Source organism: Taudactylus pleione, unplaced genomic scaffold, assembly GCF_031769625.1.
Source record: "Taudactylus pleione unplaced genomic scaffold, aTauple2 ptg000551l, whole genome shotgun sequence".
Lineage (NCBI taxonomy): Eukaryota > Metazoa > Chordata > Amphibia > Anura > Myobatrachidae > Taudactylus > Taudactylus pleione.
The window spans coordinates 2922197-2943488 of NW_028284953.1; the positions used below are offsets into that span (position 1 = coordinate 2922197).

Consider the following 21292-nt stretch of genomic DNA (forward strand, 5'->3'; position numbering starts at 1 on the left):
CTTATTATAAAGCTATCTTAACATGCTTTGAATAATTTAATTGTGAATTATTGTACTAAAGTACTGGGAATTTCACATAAATTCTAGAATTCAGGAAAGAAGAATGTTTGGGCTTCCTTCTGAGTAAGTTCATCACATTTTTGAAATATCTTTTAGCAGTCACAATTATTATTTTACCTAAAACGTTTTTGGGAAACAATCCCTGCAGATAGTCTACAGTCAATTTCCAAAATGTGATTCTGTATATACTTCAATAACCATAAAACTCTGAAAATAGGCTCAAAAACAGGAAAGACACTTCAATTACTACAAAACACGAGGGCCAGTGGCGCAATGGATAACGCATCTGACTACGGATCAGAAGATTGTAGGTTCGACTCCTACCTGGCTCGTTTATATTGCCTTGATCGCATAGTGGTTAGTACTCTGCGTTGTGGCCGCAGCAACCCCGGTTCGAAAACAGGTCACGACATTTTGATTTTGTTTCTCAATCATCCATTTTTTCACAATACTGAATCTTAAGAAAATTTCAGAAAGTAAGCAGATTCTTTGAAGGTGCTTGCACTATTTGTGTTTAATGCTTATTATAAAGCTATCTTAACATGCTTTGAATAATTTAATTGTGAATTATTTTACTAAAGGACTGGGAATTTGACATAAATTCTGGAATTCAGGAAAGAAGAATGTTTGTGCTCTGTCTGAGTAAGTTCATTACATTTTTGAAAGATCTTTTAGCAGTCACAAGGATTATTGTACCTAAAACGTTTTTGGGAAGCAATCCCTGCAGATAGGGTACAGTCAATTTCCAAAATGTGATTCTGTATATACTTCAATAACCATAAAATTCTGAAAACAGGCTCAAAAACAGGAAAGACACTTCAATTACTACAAGACACCTGGGACAGTGGGCAATGGATAACGTGTCTGACTATGGATCTGTAGATTGTAGGTTCTACTCCTACCTGGCTCACTAAAATTGCCGTGATCGTATAGTGGTTAGTACTCTGCGTTGTGGCCGCAGCAACCCCGGTTCGAATCCGGGTCACGGCATTTTGATTTTGTTTCTCAATCATCCATTTTTTCACAATACTGAATCTTAAGAAAATTTCAGAAAGTAAGCAGATTCTTTGAAGGTGCTTGCACTATTTGTGTTTAATGCTTATTATAAAGCTATCTTAACATGCTTTGAATAATTTAATTGTGAATTATTTTACTAAAGGACTGGGAATTTGACATAAATTCTAGAATTCAGGAAAGAAGAATGTTTGGGCTCTGTCTGAGTAAGTTCATTACATTTTTTAAAGATCTTGTAGCAGTCACAAGGATTATTGTACCTAAAACATTTTTGGGAAACAATCCCTGCAGATAGTGTACAGTCAATTTCCAAAATGTGATTCTGTATATACTTCAATAACCATAAAACATTAAAACAGGCTCAAAAACAGGAAAGACTCTTCAATTGCTACAAGACACCTGGGACAGTGGGCAATGGATAACACGTCTGACTATAGATCAGAAGATTGTAGGTTCGACTCCTACCTGGCTTGCTTATATTGCCGTGATTGTATAGTAGTTAGTACTCTGCGTTGTGGCTGCAGCAACCCCATTTCGAAAACGGGTCACGGCATTTTGATTTTGTTTCACAATCATCCATTTTTTCACAATACTGAATCTTAAGAAAATTTCAGAAAGTAAGCAGATTCTTTGAAGGTGCTTGCACTATTTGTGTTTAATGCTTATTATAAAGCTATCTTAACATGCTTTGAATAATTTAATTGTGAATTATTGTACTAAAGGACTGGGAATTTGACATAAATTCTGGAATTCAGGAAAGAAGAATGTTTGGGCTCTGTCTGAGTAAGTTCATCACATTTTTTAAAGATTTTTTAGCAGTCACAAGGATTATTTTACCTAAAACGTTTTTGGGAAGCAATCCCTGCAGATAGTGTACAGTCAATTTCCAAAATGTGATTCTGTATATACTTCAATAACCATAAAACTCTGAAAAAAGGCTCAAAAACAGGAAAGACACTTCAATTACTACAAAACACGTGGGCCAGTGGCGCAATGGATAATGCGTCTGACTACGGATCAGAAGATTGTAGGTTCGACTCCTACCTGGCTCGCTTAAATTGCCATGATTGTATAGTAGTTAGTACTCTGTGTTGTGGCTGCAGCAACCCCATTTCAAAAACGGGTCACAGCATTTTGATTTTGTTTCACAATCATCCATTTTTTCACAATACTGAATCTTAAGAAAATTTCAGAAAGTAAGCAGATTCTTTGAAGGTGCTTGCACTATTTGTGTTTAACGCTTATTATAAAGCTATCTTAACATGCTTTGAATAATTTAATTGTGAATTATTGTACTAAAGGACTGGGAATTTGACATAAATTCTGGAATTCAGGAAAGAAGAATGTTTGGGCTCTGTCTGAGTAAGTTCATCACATTTTTTAAATATCTTTTAGCAGTCACAAGGATTATTTTACCTAAAACGTTTTTGGGAAACAATCCCTGCAGATAGTGTACAGTCAATTACCAAAATGTGATTCTGTATATACTTCAATAACCATGAAATTCTGAAAACCGGCTCAAAAACAGGAAAGACACTTCAATTACTACAAGACACCCGGGACAGTGTGCAATGGATAACGTGTCTGACTATGGATTTGTAGATTGTAGGTTCGACTCCTACCTGGCTCGCTTAAATTGCCGTGATTGTATAGTAGTTAGTACTCTGCGTTGTGGCTGCAGCAACCCCATTTCAAAAACGGATCACAGCATTTTGATTTTGTTTCACAATCATCCATTTTTTCACAATACTGAATCTTAAGAAAATTTCAGAAAGTAAGCAGATTCTTTGAAGGTGCTTTCACTATTTGTGTTTAGTGCTTATTATAAAGCTATCTTAACATGCTTTGAATAATTTAATTGTGAATTATTGTACTAAAGGACTGGGAATTTGACATAAATTCTGGAATTCAGGAAAGAAGAATATTTGGGCTCTGTCTGAGTAAGTTCATCACATTTTTTAAAGATCTTTTAGCAGTCACAAGGATTATTTTACCTAAAACGTTTTTGGGAAACAATCCCTGCAGATAGTGTACAGTCAATTTCCAAAATGTGATTCTGTATATACTTCAATAACCATAAAACTTTAAAACAGGCTCAAAAAGAGGAAAGACACTTCCATTACTACAGGGCACCTGGATAACGTGTCTGACTATGGATCTGTAGATTGTAGGTTCGACTCCTACCTGGCTCGCTTAAATTGCCATCATCGTATAGTGGTTAGTACTCTGCGTTGTGGCCACAGCAACACTGGTTCGAAAATGGGTCACAGCATTTTGATTTTGTTTCACAATCATCCATTTTTTCACAATACTGAATCTTAAGAAAATTTCAGAAAGTAAGCAGATTCTTTGAAGGTGCTTGCACTATTTGTGTTTAATGCTTATTATAAAGCTATCTTAACATTCTTTGAATAATTTAATTGTGAATAATTGTACTAAAGGACTGTGAATTTGACATAAATTCTGGAATTCAGGAAAGAAGAATGTTTGGGCTCTGTCTGAGTAAGTTCATCACATTTTTGAAAGATCTTTTAACAGTCACAAGGATTATTGTACCTAAAACGTTTTTGGGAATCAATCCTTGCAGATAGTGTACAGTCAATTTCCAAAATGTGATTCTGTATGTACTTCAATAACCATAAAACTTTAAAACAGGCTCAAAAACAGGAAAGACACTTCAATTACTACAGGGCACCTGGGCCAGTGGCGCAATGGATAACGTGTCTGACTATGGATCATAAGTTTGTAGGTTCGACTCCTACCTGGCTTGCTTAAATTGCCGTGATCGTATAGTGGTTAGTACTCTGCGTTGTGGCCGCAGCAACCCCGGTTCGAATCCGGGTCACGGCATTTTGATTTTGTTTCTCAATCATCCATTTTTTCACAATACTGAATCTTAAGAAAATTTCAGAAAGTAAGCAGATTCTTTGAAGGTGCTTGCACTATTTGTGTTTAATGCTTATTATAAAGCTATCTTAACATGCTTTGAATAATTTAATTGTGAATTATTGTACTAAAGGACTGGGAATTTGACATAAATTCTGGAATTCAGGAAAGAAGAATGTTTGGGCTCTGTCTGAGTAAGTTCATCACATTTTTTAAAGATCTTTTAGCAGTCACAAGGATTATTTTACCTAAAACATTTTTGGGAAACAATCCCTGCAGATAGTGTACAGTCAATTTCCAAAATGTGATTCTGTATATACTTCAATAACCATAAAACTTTAAAACAGGCTCAAAAACAGGAAAGACTCTTCAATTGCTACAAGACACCTGGGACAGTGGGCAATAGATAACGCGTCTGACTATAGATCAGAAGATTGTAGGTTCGACTCCTACTTTGCTCGCTTAAATTGCCGTGATTGTATAGTAGTTAGTACTCTGAGTTGTGGCTGCAGCAACCCCATTTCGAAAACGGGTCACAGCATTTTGATTTTGTTTCACAATCATCCATTTTTTCACAATACTGAATCTTAAGAAAATTTCAGAAAGTAAGCAGATTCTTTGAAGGTGCTTGCACTATTTGTGTTTAATGCTTATTATAAAGCTATCTTAACATGCTTTGAATAATTTAATTGTGAATTATTGTACTAAAGGACTGGGAATTTGACATAAATTCTGGAATTCAGGAAAGAAGAATGTTTGGGCTCTGTCTGAGTAAGTTCATCACATTTTTTAAAGATCTTTTAGCAGTCACAAGGATTATTTTACCTAAAACATTTTTGGGAAACAATCCCTGCAGATAGTGTACAGTCAATTTCCAAAATGTGATTCTGTATATACTTCAATAACCATAAAACTCCAAAACTGGCTCAAAAACAGGAAAGACTCTTCAATTGCTACAAGACACCTGGGACAGTGGGTAATGGATAACGCGTCTGACTATAGATCAAAAGATTGTAGGTTCGACTCCTACCTAGCTCACTTAAATTGTCATGATCGTATAGAGGTTAGTACTCTGTGTTGTGGCCGCAGCAACACTGGTTCGAAAACAGGTCACGACATTTTGATTTTGTTTCTCAATCATCCATTTTTTCACAATACTGAATCTTAAGAAAATTTCAGAAAGTAAGCAGATTCTTTGAAGGTGCTTGCACTATTTGTGTTTAATGCTTATTATAAAGCTATCTTAACATGCTTTGAATAATTTAATTGTGAATTATTGTACTAAAGGACTTGGAATTTGACATAAATTCTGGAATTCAGGAAAGAAGAATGTTTGTGCTCTGTCTGAGTAAGTTCATTACATTTTTGAAAGATCTTTTAGCAGTCACAAGGATTATTGTACCTAAAACGTTTTTGGGAATCAATCCCTGCAGATAGTGTACAGTCAATTTCCAAAATGTGATTCTGTATATACTTCAATAACCATAAAACTTTAAAACAGGCTCAAAAACAGGAAAGACACTTCAATTACTACAGGGCACCTGGATAACGTGTCTGACTATGGATCTGTAGATTGTAGGTTCGACTCCTACCTGGCTCGCTTAAATTGCCGTGATCATATAGTGGTTAGTACTCTGCGTTGTAGCTGCAGCAACCCCGGTTCGAATCCGGGTCACGGCATTTTGATTTTGTTTCACAATCATCCATTTTTTCACAATACTGAATCTTAAGAAAATTTCAGAAAGTAAGCAGATTCTTTGAAGGTGCTTGCACTATTTGTGTTTAATGCTTATTATAAAGCTATCTTAACATGCTTTGAATAATTTAATTGTGAATTATTGTACTAAAGTACTGGGAATTTGACATAAATTCTAGAATTCAGGAAAGAAGAATGTTTGGGCTTCCTTCTGAGTAAGTTCATCACATTTTTGAAATATCTTTTAGCAGTCACAATTATTATTTTACCTAAAACGTTTTTGGGAAACAATCCCTGCAGATAGTCTACAGTCAATTTCCAAAATGTGATTCTGTATATACTTCAATAACCATAAAACTCTGAAAATAGGCTCAAAAACAGGAAAGACACTTCAATTACTACAAAACACGTGGGCCAGTGGCGCAATGGATAACGCGTCTAACTACGTATCAGAAGATTGTAGGTTCGACTCCTACCTGGCTCGCTTATATTGCCTTGATCGCATAGTGGTTAGTACTCTGCGTTGTGGCCGCTGCAACCCCGGTTCGAAAACAGGTCACGGCATTTTGATTTTGTTTCTCAATCATCCATTTTTACACAATACTGAATCTTAAGAAAATTTCAGAAAGTAAGCAGATTCTTTGAAGGTGCTTGCACTATTTGTGTTTAATGCTTATTATAAAGCTATCTTAACATGCTTTGAATAATTTAATTGTGAATTATTTTACTAAAGGGCTGTGAATTTGACATAAATTCTGGAATTCAGGAAAGAAGAATGTTTGTGCTCTGTCTGAGTAAGTTCATTACATTTTTGAAAGATCTTTTAGCAGTCACAAGGATTATTGTACCTAAAACGTTTTTGGGAATCAATCCCTGCAGATAGTGTACAGTCAATTTCCAAAATGTGATTCTGTATATACTTCAATAACCATGAAATTCTGAAAACCGGCTCAAAAACAGGAAAGACACTTCAATTACTACAAGACACCCGGGACAGTGTGCAATGGATAACGTGTCTGACTATGGATTTGTAGATTGTAGGTTCGACTCCTACCTGGCTCGCTTAAATTGCCGTGATTGTATAGTAGTTAGTACTCTGCGTTGTGGCTGCAGCAACCCCATTTCAAAAACGGGTCACAGCATTTTGATTTTGTTTCACAATCATCCATTTTTTCGCAATACTGAATCTTAAGAAAATTTCAGAAAGTAAGCAGATTCTTTGAAGGTGCTTTCACTATTTGTGTTTAGTGCTTATTATAAAGCTATCTTAACATGCTTTGAATAATTTAATTGTGAATTATTGTACTAAAGGACTGGGAATTTGACATAAATTCTGGAATTCAGGAAAGAAGAATATTTGGGCTCTGTCTGAGTAAGTTCATCACATTTTTTAAAGATCTTTTAGCAGTCACAAGGATTATTTTACCTAAAACGTTTTTGGGAAACAATCCCTGCAGATAGTGTACAGTCAATTTCCAAAATGTGATTCTGTATATACTTCAATAACCATAAAACTTTAAAACAGGCTCAAAAAGAGGAAAGACACTTCCATTACTACAGGGCACCTGGATAACGTGTCTGACTATGGATCTGTAGATTGTAGGTTCGACTCCTACCTGGCTCGCTTAAATTGCCATCATCGTATAGTGGTTAGTACTCTGCGTTGTGGCCACAGCAACACTGGTTCGAAAATGGGTCACAGCATTTTGATTTTGTTTCACAATCATCCATTTTTTCACAATACTGAATCTTAAGAAAATTTCAGAAAGTAAGCAGATTCTTTGAAGGTGCTTGCACTATTTGTGTTTAATGCTTATTATAAAGCTATCTTAACATTCTTTGAATAATTTAATTGTGAATAATTGTACTAAAGGACTGTGAATTTGACATAAATTCTGGAATTCAGGAAAGAAGAATGTTTGGGCTCTGTCTGAGTAAGTTCATCACATTTTTGAAAGATCTTTTAGCAGTCACAAGGATTATTGTACCTAAAACGTTTTTGGGAATCAATCCTTGCAGATAGTGTACAGTCAATTTCCAAAATGTGATTCTGTATGTACTTCAATAACCATAAAACTTTAAAACAGGCTCAAAAACAGGAAAGACACTTCAATTACTACAGGGCACCTGGGCCAGTGGCGCAATGGATAACGTGTCTGACTATGGATCATAAGTTTGTAGGTTCGACTCCTACCTGGCTTGCTTAAATTGCCGTGATCGTATAGTGGTTAGTACTCTGCGTTGTGGCCGCAGCAACCCCGGTTCGAATCCGGGTCACGGCATTTTGATTTTGTTTCTCAATCATCCATTTTTTCACAATACTGAATCTTAAGAAAATTTCAGAAAGTAAGCAGATTCTTTGAAGGTGCTTGCACTATTTGTGTTTAATGCTTATTATAAAGCTATCTTAACATGCTTTGAATAATTTAATTGTGAATTATTGTACTAAAGGACTGGGAATTTGACATAAATTCTGGAATTCAGGAAAGAAGAATGTTTGGGCTCTGTCTGAGTAAGTTCATCACATTTTTTAAAGATCTTTTAGCAGTCACAAGGATTATTTTACCTAAAACGTTTTTGGGAAACAATCCCTGCAGATAGTGTACAGTCAATTTCCAAAATGTGATTCTGTATATACTTCAATAACCATAAAACTTTAAAACAGGCTCAAAAACAGGAAAGACTCTTCAATTGCTACAAGACACCTGGGACAGTGGGCAATAGATAACGCGTCTGACTATAGATCAGAAGATTGTAGGTTCGACTCCTACTTTGCTCGCTTAAATTGCCGTGATTGTATAGTAGTTAGTACTCTGAGTTGTGGCTGCAGCAACCCCATTTCGAAAACGGGTCACAGCATTTTGATTTTGTTTCACAATCATCCATTTTTTCACAATACTGAAACTTAAGAAAATTTCAGAAAGTAAGCAGATTCTTTGAAGGTGCTTGCACTATTTGTGTTTAATGCTTATTATAAAGCTATCTTAACATGCTTTGAATAATTTAATTGTGAATTATTGTACTAAAGGACTGGGAATTTGACATAAATTCTGGAATTCAGGAAAGAAGAATGTTTGGGCTCTGTCTGAGTAAGTTCATCACATTTTTTAAAGATCTTTTAGCAGTCACAAGGATTATTTTACCTAAAACATTTTTGGGAAACAATCCCTGCAGATAGTGTACAGTCAATTTCCAAAATGTGATTCTGTATATACTTCAATAACCATAAAACTCCAAAACTGGCTCAAAAACAGGAAAGACTCTTCAATTGCTACAAGACACCTGGGACAGTGGGCAATGGATAACGCGTCTGACTATAGATCAAAAGATTGTAGGTTCGACTCCTACCTAGCTCACTTAAATTGTCATGATCGTATAGAGGTTAGTACTCTGTGTTGTGGCCGCAGCAACACTGGTTCGAAAACAGGTCACGGCATTTTGATTTTGTTTCTCAATCATCCATTTTTTCACAATACTGAATCTTAAGAAAATTTCAGAAAGTAAGCAGATTCTTTGAAGGTGCTTGCACTATTTGTGTTTAATGCTTATTATAAAGCTATCTTAACATGCTTTGAATAATTTAATTGTGAATTATTGTACTAAAGGACTTGGAATTTGACATAAATTCTGGAATTCAGGAAAGAAGAATGTTTGTGCTCTGTCTGAGTAAGTTCATTACATTTTTGAAAGATCTTTTAGCAGTCACAAGGATTATTGTACCTAAAACGTTTTTGGGAATCAATCCCTGCAGATAGTGTACAGTCAATTTCCAAAATGTGATTCTGTATATACTTCAATAACCATAAAACTTTAAAACTGGCTCAAAAACAGGAAAGACACTTCAATTACTACAGGGCACCTGGATAACGTGTCTGACTATGGATCTGTAGATTGTAGGTTCGACTCCTACCTGGCTCGCTTAAATTGCCGTGATCATATAGTGGTTAGTACTCTGCGTTGTAGCTGCAGCAACCCCGGTTCGAATCCGGGTCACGGCATTTTGATTTTGTTTCACAATCATCCATTTTTTCACAATACTGAATCTTAAGAAAATTTCAGAAAGTAAGCAGATTCTTTGAAGGTGCTTGCACTATTTGTGTTTAATGCTTATTATAAAGCTATCTTAACATGCTTTGAATAATTTAATTGTGAATTATTGTACTAAAGTACTGGGAATTTGACATAAATTCTAGAATTCAGGAAAGAAGAATGTTTGGGCTTCCTTCTGAGTAAGTTCATCACATTTTTGAAATATCTTTTAGCAGTCACAATTATTATTTTACCTAAAACGTTTTTGGGAAACAATCCCTGCAGATAGTCTACAGTCAATTTCCAAAATGTGATTCTGTATATACTTCAATAACCATAAAACTCTGAAAATAGGCTCAAAAACAGGAAAGACACTTCAATTACTACAAAACACGTGGGCCAGTGGCGCAATGGATAACGCGTCTGACTACGTATCAGAAGATTGTAGGTTCGACTCCTACCTGGCTCGCTTATATTGCCTTGATCGCATAGTGGTTAGTACTCTGCGTTGTGGCCGCTGCAACCCCGGTTCGAAAACAGGTCACGGCATTTTGATTTTGTTTCTCAATCATCCATTTTTACACAATACTGAATCTTAAGAAAATTTCAGAAAGTAAGCAGATTCTTTGAAGGTGCTTGCACTATTTGTGTTTAATGCTTATTATAAAGCTATCTTAACATGCTTTGAATAATTTAATTGTGAATTATTTTACTAAAGGGCTGTGAATTTGACATAAATTCTGGAATTCAGGAAAGAAGAATGTTTGTGCTCTGTCTGAGTAAGTTCATTACATTTTTGAAAGATCTTTTAGCAGTCACAAGGATTATTGTACCTAAAACGTTTTTGGGAATCAATCCCTGCAGATAGTGTACAGTCAATTTCCAAAATGTGATTCTGTATATAATTCAATAACCATAAAACTTTAAAACAGGCTCAAAAACAGGAAAGACTCTTCAATTGCTACAAGACACCTGCGACAGTGGGCAATGGATAACGCGTCTGACTATAGATCAGAAGATTGTAGGGTCGACTCCTACCTGGCTCGCTTAAATTGCCGTGATTGTATAGTAGTTAGTACTCTGCGTTGTGGCTGCAGCAACCCCATTTCGAAAACGGGTCACAGCATTTTGATTTTGTTTCACAATCATCCATTTTTTCACAATACTGAATCTTAAGAAAATTTCAGAAAGTAAGCAGATTCTTTGAAGGTGCTTGCACTATTTGTGTTTAATGCTTATTATAAAGCTATCTTAACATGCTTTGAATAATTTAATTGTGAATTATTGTACTAAAGGACTGGGAATTTGACATAAAGTCTGGAATTCAGGAAAGAAGAATGTTTGGGCTCTGTCTGAGTAAGTTCATCACATTTTTTAAAGATCTTTTAGCAGTCACAAGGATTATTGTATCTAAAACGTTTTTGGGAAACAATCCCTGCAGATAGTGTGCAGTCAATTTCCAAAATGTGATTCTGTATATACTTCAATAACCATAAAACTCTGAAAAAAGGCTCAAAAACAGGAAAGACACTTCAATTACTACAAAACATGTGGGCCAGTGGCGCAATGGATAACGCGTCTGACTACGGATCAGAAGATTGTAGGTTCGACGCCTACCTGGCTAGCTTAAATTGCCGTGATTGTATAGTAGTTAGTACTCTGCGTTGTGGCTGCAGCAACCCCATTTCAAAAACGGGTCACAGCATTTTGATTTTGTTTCACAATCATCCATTTTTTCACAATACTGAATCTTAAGAAAATTTCAGAAAGTAAGCAGATTCTTTGAAGGTGCTTGCACTATTTGTGTTTAATGCTTATTATAAAGCTATCTTAACATGCTTTGAATAATTTAATTGTGAATTATTGTACTAAAGGACTTGGAATTTGACATAAATTCTGGAATTCAGGAAAGAAGAATGTTTGGGCTCTGTCTGAGTAAGTTCATCACATTTTTTAAAGATCTTTTAGCAGTCACAAGGATTATTTTACCTAAAACATTTTTGGGAAACAATCCCTGCAGATAGTGTACAGTCAATTTCCAAAATGTGATTCTGTATATACTTCAATAACCATAAAACTCCAAAACTGGCTCAAAAACAGGAAAGACTCTTCAATTGCTACAAGACACCTGAGACAGTGGGCAATGGATAACGCGTCTGACTATAGATCAAAAGATTGTAGGTTCGACTCCTACCTAGCTCACTTAAATTGTCATGATCGTATAGAGGTTAGTACTCTGTGTTGTGGCCGCAGCAACACTGGTTCGAATCCGGGTCACGGCATTTTGATTTTGTTTCTCAATCATCCATTTTTTCGCAATACTGAATCTTAAGAAAATTTCAGAAAGTAAGCAGATTCTTTGAAGGTGCTTGCACTATTTGTGTTTAATGCTCATTATAAAGCTATCTTAACATGCTTTGAATAATTTAATTGTGAATTATTGTACTAAAGGACTGGGAATTTGACATAAAGTCTGGAATTCAGGAAAGAAGAATGTTTGGGCTTCCTTCTGAGTAAGTTCATCACATTTTTGAAATATCTTTTAGCAGTCACAATTATTATTTTACCTAAAACGTTTTTGGGAAACAATCCCTGCAGATAATCTACAGTCAATTTCCAAAATGTAATTCTGTATATACTTCAATAACCATAAAACTCTGAAAATAGGCTCAAAAACAGGAAAGACACTTCAATTACTACAAAACACGTGGGCCAGTGGCGCAATGGATAACGTGTCTGACTACGGATCAGAAGATTGTAGGTTCGAATCCTACCTGGCTCGCTTATATTGCCTTGATCGCATAGTGGTTAGTACTCTGCGTTGTTGCCGCAGCAACCCCGGTTCGAAAACAGGTCACGGCATTTTGATTTTGTTTCTCAATCATCCATTTTTACACAATACTGAATCTTAAGAAAATTTCAGAAAGTAAGCAGATTCTTTGAAGGTGCTTGCACTATTTGTGTTTAATGCTTATTATAAAGCTATCTTAACATGCTTTGAATAATTTAATTGTGAATTATTTTACTAAAGGACTGTGAATTTGGCATAAATTCTGGAATTCAGGAAAGAAGAATGTTTGTGCTCTGTCTGAGTAAGTTCATTACATTTTTGAAAGATCTTTTAGCAGTCACAAGGATTATTGTACCTAAAACGTTTTTGGGAATCAATCCCTGCAGATAGTGTACAGTCAATTTCCAAAATGTGATTCTGTATATACTTCAATAACCATAAAACTTTAAAACAGGCTCAAAAACAAGAAAGACACTTCAATTACTACAGGGCACCTGGATAACGTGTCTGACTATGGATCTGTAGATTGTAGGTTCGACTCCTACCTGGCTCGCTTAAATTGCCGTGATCATATAGTGGTTAGTACTCTGCGTTGTGGCTGCAGCAACCCCGGTTCGAATCCGGGTCACGGCATTTTGATTTTGTTTCACAATCATCCATTTTTTCACAATACTGAATCTTAAGAAAATTTCAGAAAGTAAGCAGATTCTTTGAAGGTGCTTGCACTATTTGTGTTTAATGCTTATTATAAAGCTATCTTAACATGCTTTGAATAATTTAATTGTGAATTATTGTACTAAAGTACTGGGAATTTGACATAAATTCTAGAATTCAGGAAAGAAGAATGTTTGGGCTTCCTTCTGAGTAAGTTCATCACATTTTTGAAATATCTTTTAGCAGTCACAATTATTATTTTACCTAAAACGTTTTTGGGAAACAATCCCTGCAGATAGTCTACAGTCAATTTCCAAAATGTGATTCTGTATATACTTCAATAACCATAAAACTCTGAAAATAGGCTCAAAAACAGGAAAGACACTTCAATTACTACAAAACACGTGGGCCAGTGGCGCAATGGATAACGCGTCTGACTACGTATCAGAAGATTGTAGGTTCGACTCCTACCTGGCTCGCTTATATTGCCTTGATCGCATAGTGGTTAGTACTCTGCGTTGTGGCCGCTGCAACCCCGGTTCGAAAACAGGTCACGGCATTTTGATTTTGTTTCTCAATCATCCATTTTTACACAATACTGAATCTTAAGAAAATTTCAGAAAGTAAGCAGATTCTTTGAAGGTGCTTGCACTATTTGTGTTTAATGCTTATTATAAAGCTATCTTAACATGCTTTGAATAATTTAATTGTGAATTATTTTACTAAAGGGCTGTGAATTTGACATAAATTCTGGAATTCAGGAAAGAAGAATGTTTGTGCTCTGTCTGAGTAAGTTCATTACATTTTTGAAAGATCTTTTAGCAGTCACAAGGATTATTGTACCTAAAACGTTTTTGGGAATCAATCCCTGCAGATAGTGTACAGTCAATTTCCAAAATGTGATTCTGTATATACTTCAATAACCATAAAACTTTAAAATAGGCTCAAAAACAGGAAAGACACTTCAATTACTACAGGGCACCTGGATAACGTGACTGACTATGGATCATAAATTTGTAGGTTCGACTCCTACCTGGCTTGCTTAAATTGCCGTGATCGTATAGTGGTTAGTACTCTGCGTTGTGGCCGCAGCAACCCTGGTTCGAAAACGGGTCACAGCATTTTGATTTTGTTTCACAATCATCCATTTTTTCACAATACTGAATCTTAAGAAAATTTCAGAAAGTAAGCAGATTCTTTGAAGGTGCTTGCACTATTTGTGTTTAATGCTTATTATAAAGCTATCTTAACATGCTTTGAATAATTTAATTGTGAATTATTGTACTAAAGGACTGGGAATTTGACATAAATTCTGGAATTCAGGAAAGAAGAATGTTTGGGCTCTGTCTGAGTAAGTTCATCACATTTTTTAAAGATCTTATCGCAGTCACAAGGATTATTTTACCTAAAATGTTTTTGGGAAACAATCCCTGCAGATAGTGTACAGTCAATTACCAAAATGTGATTCTGTGTATACTTCAATAACCATAAAATTCTGAAAACAGGCTCAAAAACAGGAAAGACACTTCAATTACTACAAGACACCCGGGACAGTGGGCTATGGATAACGTGTCTGACTATGGATCTGTAGATTGTAGGTTCGACTCCTACCTGGCTTGCTTAAATTGCCGTGATCTTATAGTGGTTAGTACTCTGCGTTGTGGCCGCAGCAACCCTGGTTCAAATCCGGGTCACGGCATTTTGATTTTGTTTCTCAATCATCCATTTTTTCACAATACTGAATCTTAAGAAAATTTCAGAAAGTAAGCAGATTCTTTGAAGGTGCTTGCACTATTTGTGTTTAATGCTTATTATAAAGCTATCTTAACATGCTTTGAATAATTTAATTGTGAATTATTGTACTAAAGTACTTGGAATTTGACATAAATTCTAGAATTCAGGAAAGAAGAATGTTTGGGCTCTGTCAGAGTAAGTTCATCACATTTTTTAAAGATCTTTTAGCAGTCACAAGGATTATTTTACCTAAAACGTTTTTGGGAAACAATCCCTGCAGATAGTGTACAGTCAATTTCCAAAATGTGATTCTGTATATACTTCAATAACCATAAAACTTTAAAACAGGCTCAAAAACAGGAAAGACTCTTCAATTGCTACAAGACACCTGCGACAGTGGGCAATGGATAACGCGTCTGACTATAGATCAGAAGATTGTAGGGTCGACTCCTACCTGGCTCGCTTAAATTGCCGTGATTGTATAGTAGTTAGTACTCTGCGTTGTGGCTGCAGCAACCCCATTTCGAAAACGGGTCACAGCATTTTGATTTTGTTTCACAATCATCCATTTTTTCACAATACTGAATCTTAAGAAAATTTCAGAAAGTAAGCAGATTCTTTGAAGGTGCTTGCACTATTTGTGTTTAATGCTTATTATAAAGCTATCTTAACATGCTTTGAATAATTTAATTGTGAATTATTGTACTAAAGGACTGGGAATTTGACATAAAGTCTGGAATTCAGGAAAGAAGAATGTTTGGGCTCTGTCTGAGTAAGTTCATCACATTTTTTAAAGATCTTTTAGCAGTCACAAGGATTATTGTATCTAAAACGTTTTTGGGAAACAATCCCTGCAGATAGTGTACAGTCAATTTCCAAAATGTGATTCTGTATATACTTCAATAACCATAAAATTCTGAAAACAGGCTCAAAAACAGGAAAGACACTTCAATTACTACAAAACACGTGGGCCAGTGGCACAATGGATAAAGCGTCTGACTACGAGTCAGAAGATTGTAGATTCGACTCCTACCTGGCTCGCTTAAATTGCCGTGATTGTATAGTAGTTAGTACTCTGCGTTGTGGCTGTAGCAACCCCATTTCGAAAACGGGTCACAGCATTTTGATTTTGTTTCACAATCATCCATTTTTTCACAATACTGAATCTTAAGAAAATTTCAGAAAGTAAGCAGATTCTTTGAAGGTGCTTGCACTATTTGTGTTTAATGCTTATTATAAAGCTATCTTAACATGCTTTGAATAATTTAATTGTGAATTATTGTACTAAAGGGCTGGGAATTTGACATAAATTCTGGAATTCAGGAAAGAAGAATGTTTGGGCTCTGTCTGAGTAAGTTCATCACATTTTTGAAATATCTTTTAGCAGTCACAATTATTATTTTACCTAAAACGTTTTTGGGAAACAATCCCTGCAGATAGTCTACAGTCAATTTCCAAAATGTAATTCTGTATATACTTCAATAACCATAAAAATCTGAAAATAGGCTCAAAAACAGGAAAGACACTTCAATTGCTACAAAACACGTGGGCCAGTGGCGCAATGGATAACGTGTCTGACTACGGATCAGAAGATTGTAGGTTCGACTCCTACCTGGCTCGCTTATATTGCCTTGATCGCATAGTGGTTAGTACTCTGCGTTGTTGCCGCAGCAACCCCAGTTCGAAAACAGGTCACGGCATTTTGATTTTGTTTCTCAATCATCCATTTTTACACAATACTGAATCTTAAGAAAATTTCAGAAAGTAAGCAGATTCTTTGAAGGTGCTTGCACTATTTGTGTTTAATGCTTATTATAAAGCTATCTTAACATGCTTTGAATAATTTAATTGTGAATTATTTTACTAAAGGACTGTGAATTTGACATAAATTCTGGAATTCAGGAAAGAAGAATGTTTGTGCTCTGTCTGAGTAAGTTCATTACATTTTTGAAAGATCTTTTAGCAGTCACAAGGATTATTGTACCTAAAACGTTTTTGGGAATCAATCCCTGCAGATAGTGTACAGTCAATTTCCAAAATGTGATTCTGTATATAATTCAATAACCATAAAACTTTAAAACAGGCTCAAAAACAGGAAAGACTCTTCAATTGCTACAAGACACCTGCGACAGTGGGCAATGGATAACGCGTCTGACTATAGATCAGAAGATTGTAGGGTCGACTCCTACCTGGCTCGCTTAAATTGCCGTGATTGTATAGTAGTTAGTACTCTGCGTTGTGGCTGCAGCAACCCCATTTCGAAAACGGGTCACAGCATTTTGATTTTGTTTCACAATCATCCATTTTTTCACAATACTGAATCTTAAGAAAATTTCAGAAAGTAAGCAGATTCTTTGAAGGTGCTTGCACTATTTGTGTTTAATGCTTATTATAAAGCTATCTTAACATGCTTTGAATAATTTAATTGTGAATTATTGTACTAAAGGACTGGGAATTTGACATAAATTCTAGAATTCAGGAAAGAAGAATGTTTGGGCTTCCTTCTGAGTAAGTTCATCACATTTTTGAAATATCTTTTAGCAGTCACAATTATTATTTTACCTAAAACGTTTTTGGGAAACAATCCCTGCAGATAGTCTACAGTCAATTTCCAAAATGTGATTCTGTATATACTTCAATAACCATAAAACTCTGAAAATAGGCTCAAAAACAGGAAAGACACTTCAATTACTACAAAACACGTGGGCCAGTGGCGCAATGGATAACGCGTCTGACTACGTATCAGAAGATTGTAGGTTCGACTCCTACCTGGCTCGCTTATATTGCCTTGATCGCATAGTGGTTAGTACTCTGCGTTGTGGCCGCTGCAACCCCGGTTCGAAAACAGGTCACGGCATTTTGATTTTGTTTCTCAATCATCCATTTTTACACAATACTGAATCTTAAGAAAATTTCAGAAAGTAAGCAGATTCTTTGAAGGTGCTTGCACTATTTGTGTTTAATGCTTATTATAAAGCTATCTTAACATGCTTTGAATAATTTAATTGTGAATTATTTTACTAAAGGGCTGTGAATTTGACATAAATTCTGGAATTCAGGAAAGAAGAATGTTTGTGCTCTGTCTGAGTAAGTTCATTACATTTTTGAAAGATCTTTTAGCAGTCACAAGGATTATTGTACCTAAAACGTTTTTGGGAATCAATCCCTGCAGATAGTGTACAGTCAATTTCCAAAATGTGATTCTGTATATACTTCAATAACCATAAAACTTTAAAATAGGCTCAAAAACAGGAAAGACACTTCAATTACTACAGGGCACCTGGATAACGTGACTGACTATGGATCATAAATTTGTAGGTTCGACTCCTACCTGGCTTGCTTAAATTGCCGTGATCGTATAGTGGTTAGTACTCTGCGTTGTGGCCGCAGCAACCCTGGTTCGAAAACGGGTCACAGCATTTTGATTTTGTTTCACAATCATCCATTTTTTCACAATACTGAATCTTAAGAAAATTTCAGAAAGTAAGCAGATTCTTTGAAGGTGCTTGCACTATTTGTGTTTAATGCTTATTATAAAGCTATCTTAACATGCTTTGAATAATTTAATTGTGAATTATTGTACTAAAGGACTGGGAATTTGACATAAATTCTGGAATTCAGGAAAGAAGAATGTTTGGGCTCTGTCTGAGTAAGTTCATCACATTTTTTAAAGATCTTATCGCAGTCACAAGGATTATTTTACCTAAAATGTTTTTGGGAAACAATCCCTGCAGATAGTGTACAGTCAATTACCAAAATGTGATTCTGTGTATACTTCAATAACCATAAAATTCTGAAAACAGGCTCAAAAACAGGAAAGACACTTCAATTACTACAAGACACCCGGGACAGTGGGCTATGGATAACGTGTCTGACTATGGATCTGTAGATTGTAGGTTCGACTCCTACCTGGCTTGCTTAAATTGCCGTGATCTTATAGTGGTTAGTACTCTGCGTTGTGGCCGCAGCAACCCTGGTTCAAATCCGGGTCACGGCATTTTGATTTTGTTTCTCAATCATCCATTTTTTCACAATACTGAATCTTAAGAAAATTTCAGAAAGTAAGCAGATTCTTTGAAGGTGCTTGCACTATTTGTGTTTAATGCTTATTATAAAGCTATCTTAACATGCTTTGAATAATTTAATTGTGAATTATTGTACTAAAGTACTTGGAATTTGACATAAATTCTAGAATTCAGGAAAGAAGAATGTTTGGGCTCTGTCAGAGTAAGTTCATCACATTTTTTAAAGATCTTTTAGCAGTCACAAGGATTATTTTACCTAAAACGTTTTTGGGAAACAATCCCTGCAGATAGTGTACAGTCAATTTCCAAAATGTGATTCTGTATATACTTCAATAACCATAAAACTTTAAAACAGGCTCAAAAACAGGAAAGACTCTTCAATTGCTACAAGACACCTGCGACAGTGGGCAATGGATAACGCGTCTGACTATAGATCAGAAGATTGTAGGGTCGACTCCTACCTGGCTCGCTTAAATTGCCGTGATTGTATAGTAGTTAGTACTCTGCGTTGTGGCTGCAGCAACCCCATTTCGAAAACGGGTCACAGCATTTTGATTTTGTTTCACAATCATCCATTTTTTCACAATACTGAATCTTAAGAAAATTTCAGAAAGTAAGCAGATTCTTTGAAGGTGCTTGCACTATTTGTGTTTAATGCTTATTATAAAGCTATCTTAACATGCTTTGAATAATTTAATTGTGAATTATTGTACTAAAGGACTGGGAATTTGACATAAAGTCTGGAATTCAGGAAAGAAGAATGTTTGGGCTCTGTCTGAGTAAGTTCATCACATTTTTTAAAGATCTTTTAGCAGTCACAAGGATTATTGTATCTAAAACGTTTTTGGGAAACAATCCCTGCAGATAGTGTACAGTCAATTTCCAAAATGTGATTCTGTATATACTTCAATAACCATAAAATTCTGAAAACAGGCTCAAAAACAGGAAAGACACTTCAATTACTACAAAACACGTGGGCCAGTGGCACAATGGATAAAGCCTCTGACTACGAGTCAGAAGATTGTAGATTCGACTCCTACCTGGCTCGCTTAAATTGCCGTGATTGTATAGTAGTTAGTACTCTGCGTTGTGGCTGTAGCAACCCCATTTCGAAAACGGGTCACAGCATTTTGATTTTGTTTCACAATCATCCATTTTTTCACAATACTGAATCTTAAGAAAATTTCAGAAAGTAAGCAGATTCTTTGAAGGTGCTTGCACTATTTGTGTTTAATGCTTATTATAAAGCTATCTTAACATGCTTTGAATAATTTAATTGTGAATTATTGTACTAAAGGGCTGGGAATTTGACATAAATTCTGGAATTCAGGAAAGAAGAATGTTTGGGCTCTGTCTGAGTAAGTTCATCACATTTTTGAAATATCTTTTAGCAGTCACAATTATTATTTTACCTAAAACGTTTTTGGGAAACAATCCCTGCAGATAGTCTACAGTCAATTTCCAAAATGTAATTCTGTATATACTTCAATAACCATAAAAATCTGAAAATAGGCTCAAAAACAGGAAAGACACTTCAATTGCTACAAAACACGTGGGCCAGTGGCGCAATGGATAACGTGTCTGACTACGGATCAGAAGATTGTAGGTTCGACTCCTACCTGGCTCGCTTATATTGCCTTGATCGCATAGTGGTTAGTACTCTGCGTTGTTGCCGCAGCAACCCCAGTTCGAAAACAGGTCACGGCATTTTGATTTTGTTTCTCAATCATCCATTTTTACACAATACTGAATCTTAAGAAAATTTCAGAAAGTAAGCAGATTCTTTGAAGGTGCTTGCACTATTTGTGTTTAATGCTTATTATAAAGCTATCTTAACATGCTTTGAATAATTTAATTGTGAATTATTTTACTAAAGGACTGTGAATTTGACATAAATTCTGGAATTCAGGAAAGAAGAATGTTTGTGCTCTGTCTGAGTAAGTTCATTACATTTTTGAAAGATCTTTTAGCAGTCACAAGGATTATTGTACCTAAAACGTTTTTGGGAATCAATCCCTGCAGATAGTGTACAGTCAATTTCCAAAATGTGATTCTGTATATACTTCAATAACCATAAAACTTTAAAACAGGCTCAAAAAGAGGAAAGACACTTCAATTACTACAGGGCACCTGGATAACGTGTCTGACTATGGATCTGTAGATTGTAGGTTCGACTCCTACCTGGCTCGCTTAAATTGCCATCATCGTATAGTGGTTAGTACTCTGCGTTGTGGCCACAGCAACACTGGTTCGAAAATGGGTCACAGCATTTTGATTTTGTTTCACAATCATCCATTTTTTCACAATACTGAATCTTAAGAAAATTTCAGAAAGTAAGCAGATTCTTTGAAGGTGCTTGCACTATTTGTGTTTAATGCTTATTATAAAGCTATCTTAACATGC

General features: G+C 35.5%; 11 non-coding genes across 11 annotated transcripts; all 11 read left to right on the forward strand.

Moving 5' to 3' along the window:
- The first annotated feature begins 319 nt into the window (after positions 1-319).
- TRNAR-ACG (transfer RNA arginine (anticodon ACG)) lies at positions 320-392 on the forward strand. The gene has a single exon. It is a non-coding gene; the product is annotated as a tRNA-Arg (tRNA).
- Positions 393-978: 586 nt separating this feature from the next.
- Positions 979-1050, forward strand: TRNAH-GUG (transfer RNA histidin (anticodon GUG)). Its single transcript has one exon. It is a non-coding gene; the product is annotated as a tRNA-His (tRNA).
- Positions 1051-2053: 1003 nt separating this feature from the next.
- Positions 2054-2126, forward strand: TRNAR-ACG (transfer RNA arginine (anticodon ACG)). The gene has a single exon. It is a non-coding gene; the product is annotated as a tRNA-Arg (tRNA).
- Positions 2127-3852: 1726 nt separating this feature from the next.
- On the forward strand, positions 3853-3924 carry TRNAH-GUG (transfer RNA histidin (anticodon GUG)). Its single transcript has one exon. It is a non-coding gene; the product is annotated as a tRNA-His (tRNA).
- Positions 3925-7866: 3942 nt separating this feature from the next.
- TRNAH-GUG (transfer RNA histidin (anticodon GUG)) lies at positions 7867-7938 on the forward strand. The gene has a single exon. It is a non-coding gene; the product is annotated as a tRNA-His (tRNA).
- A 2143-nt stretch (positions 7939-10081) lies between these two features.
- Positions 10082-10154, forward strand: TRNAR-ACG (transfer RNA arginine (anticodon ACG)). Its single transcript has one exon. It is a non-coding gene; the product is annotated as a tRNA-Arg (tRNA).
- Positions 10155-12394: 2240 nt separating this feature from the next.
- On the forward strand, positions 12395-12467 carry TRNAR-ACG (transfer RNA arginine (anticodon ACG)). The gene has a single exon. It is a non-coding gene; the product is annotated as a tRNA-Arg (tRNA).
- A 1069-nt stretch (positions 12468-13536) lies between these two features.
- Positions 13537-13609, forward strand: TRNAR-ACG (transfer RNA arginine (anticodon ACG)). The gene has a single exon. It is a non-coding gene; the product is annotated as a tRNA-Arg (tRNA).
- A 2802-nt stretch (positions 13610-16411) lies between these two features.
- TRNAR-ACG (transfer RNA arginine (anticodon ACG)) lies at positions 16412-16484 on the forward strand. Its single transcript has one exon. It is a non-coding gene; the product is annotated as a tRNA-Arg (tRNA).
- Positions 16485-17568: 1084 nt separating this feature from the next.
- TRNAR-ACG (transfer RNA arginine (anticodon ACG)) lies at positions 17569-17641 on the forward strand. Its single transcript has one exon. It is a non-coding gene; the product is annotated as a tRNA-Arg (tRNA).
- Positions 17642-20443: 2802 nt separating this feature from the next.
- TRNAR-ACG (transfer RNA arginine (anticodon ACG)) lies at positions 20444-20516 on the forward strand. The gene has a single exon. It is a non-coding gene; the product is annotated as a tRNA-Arg (tRNA).
- Positions 20517-21292: the final 776 nt, after the last annotated feature.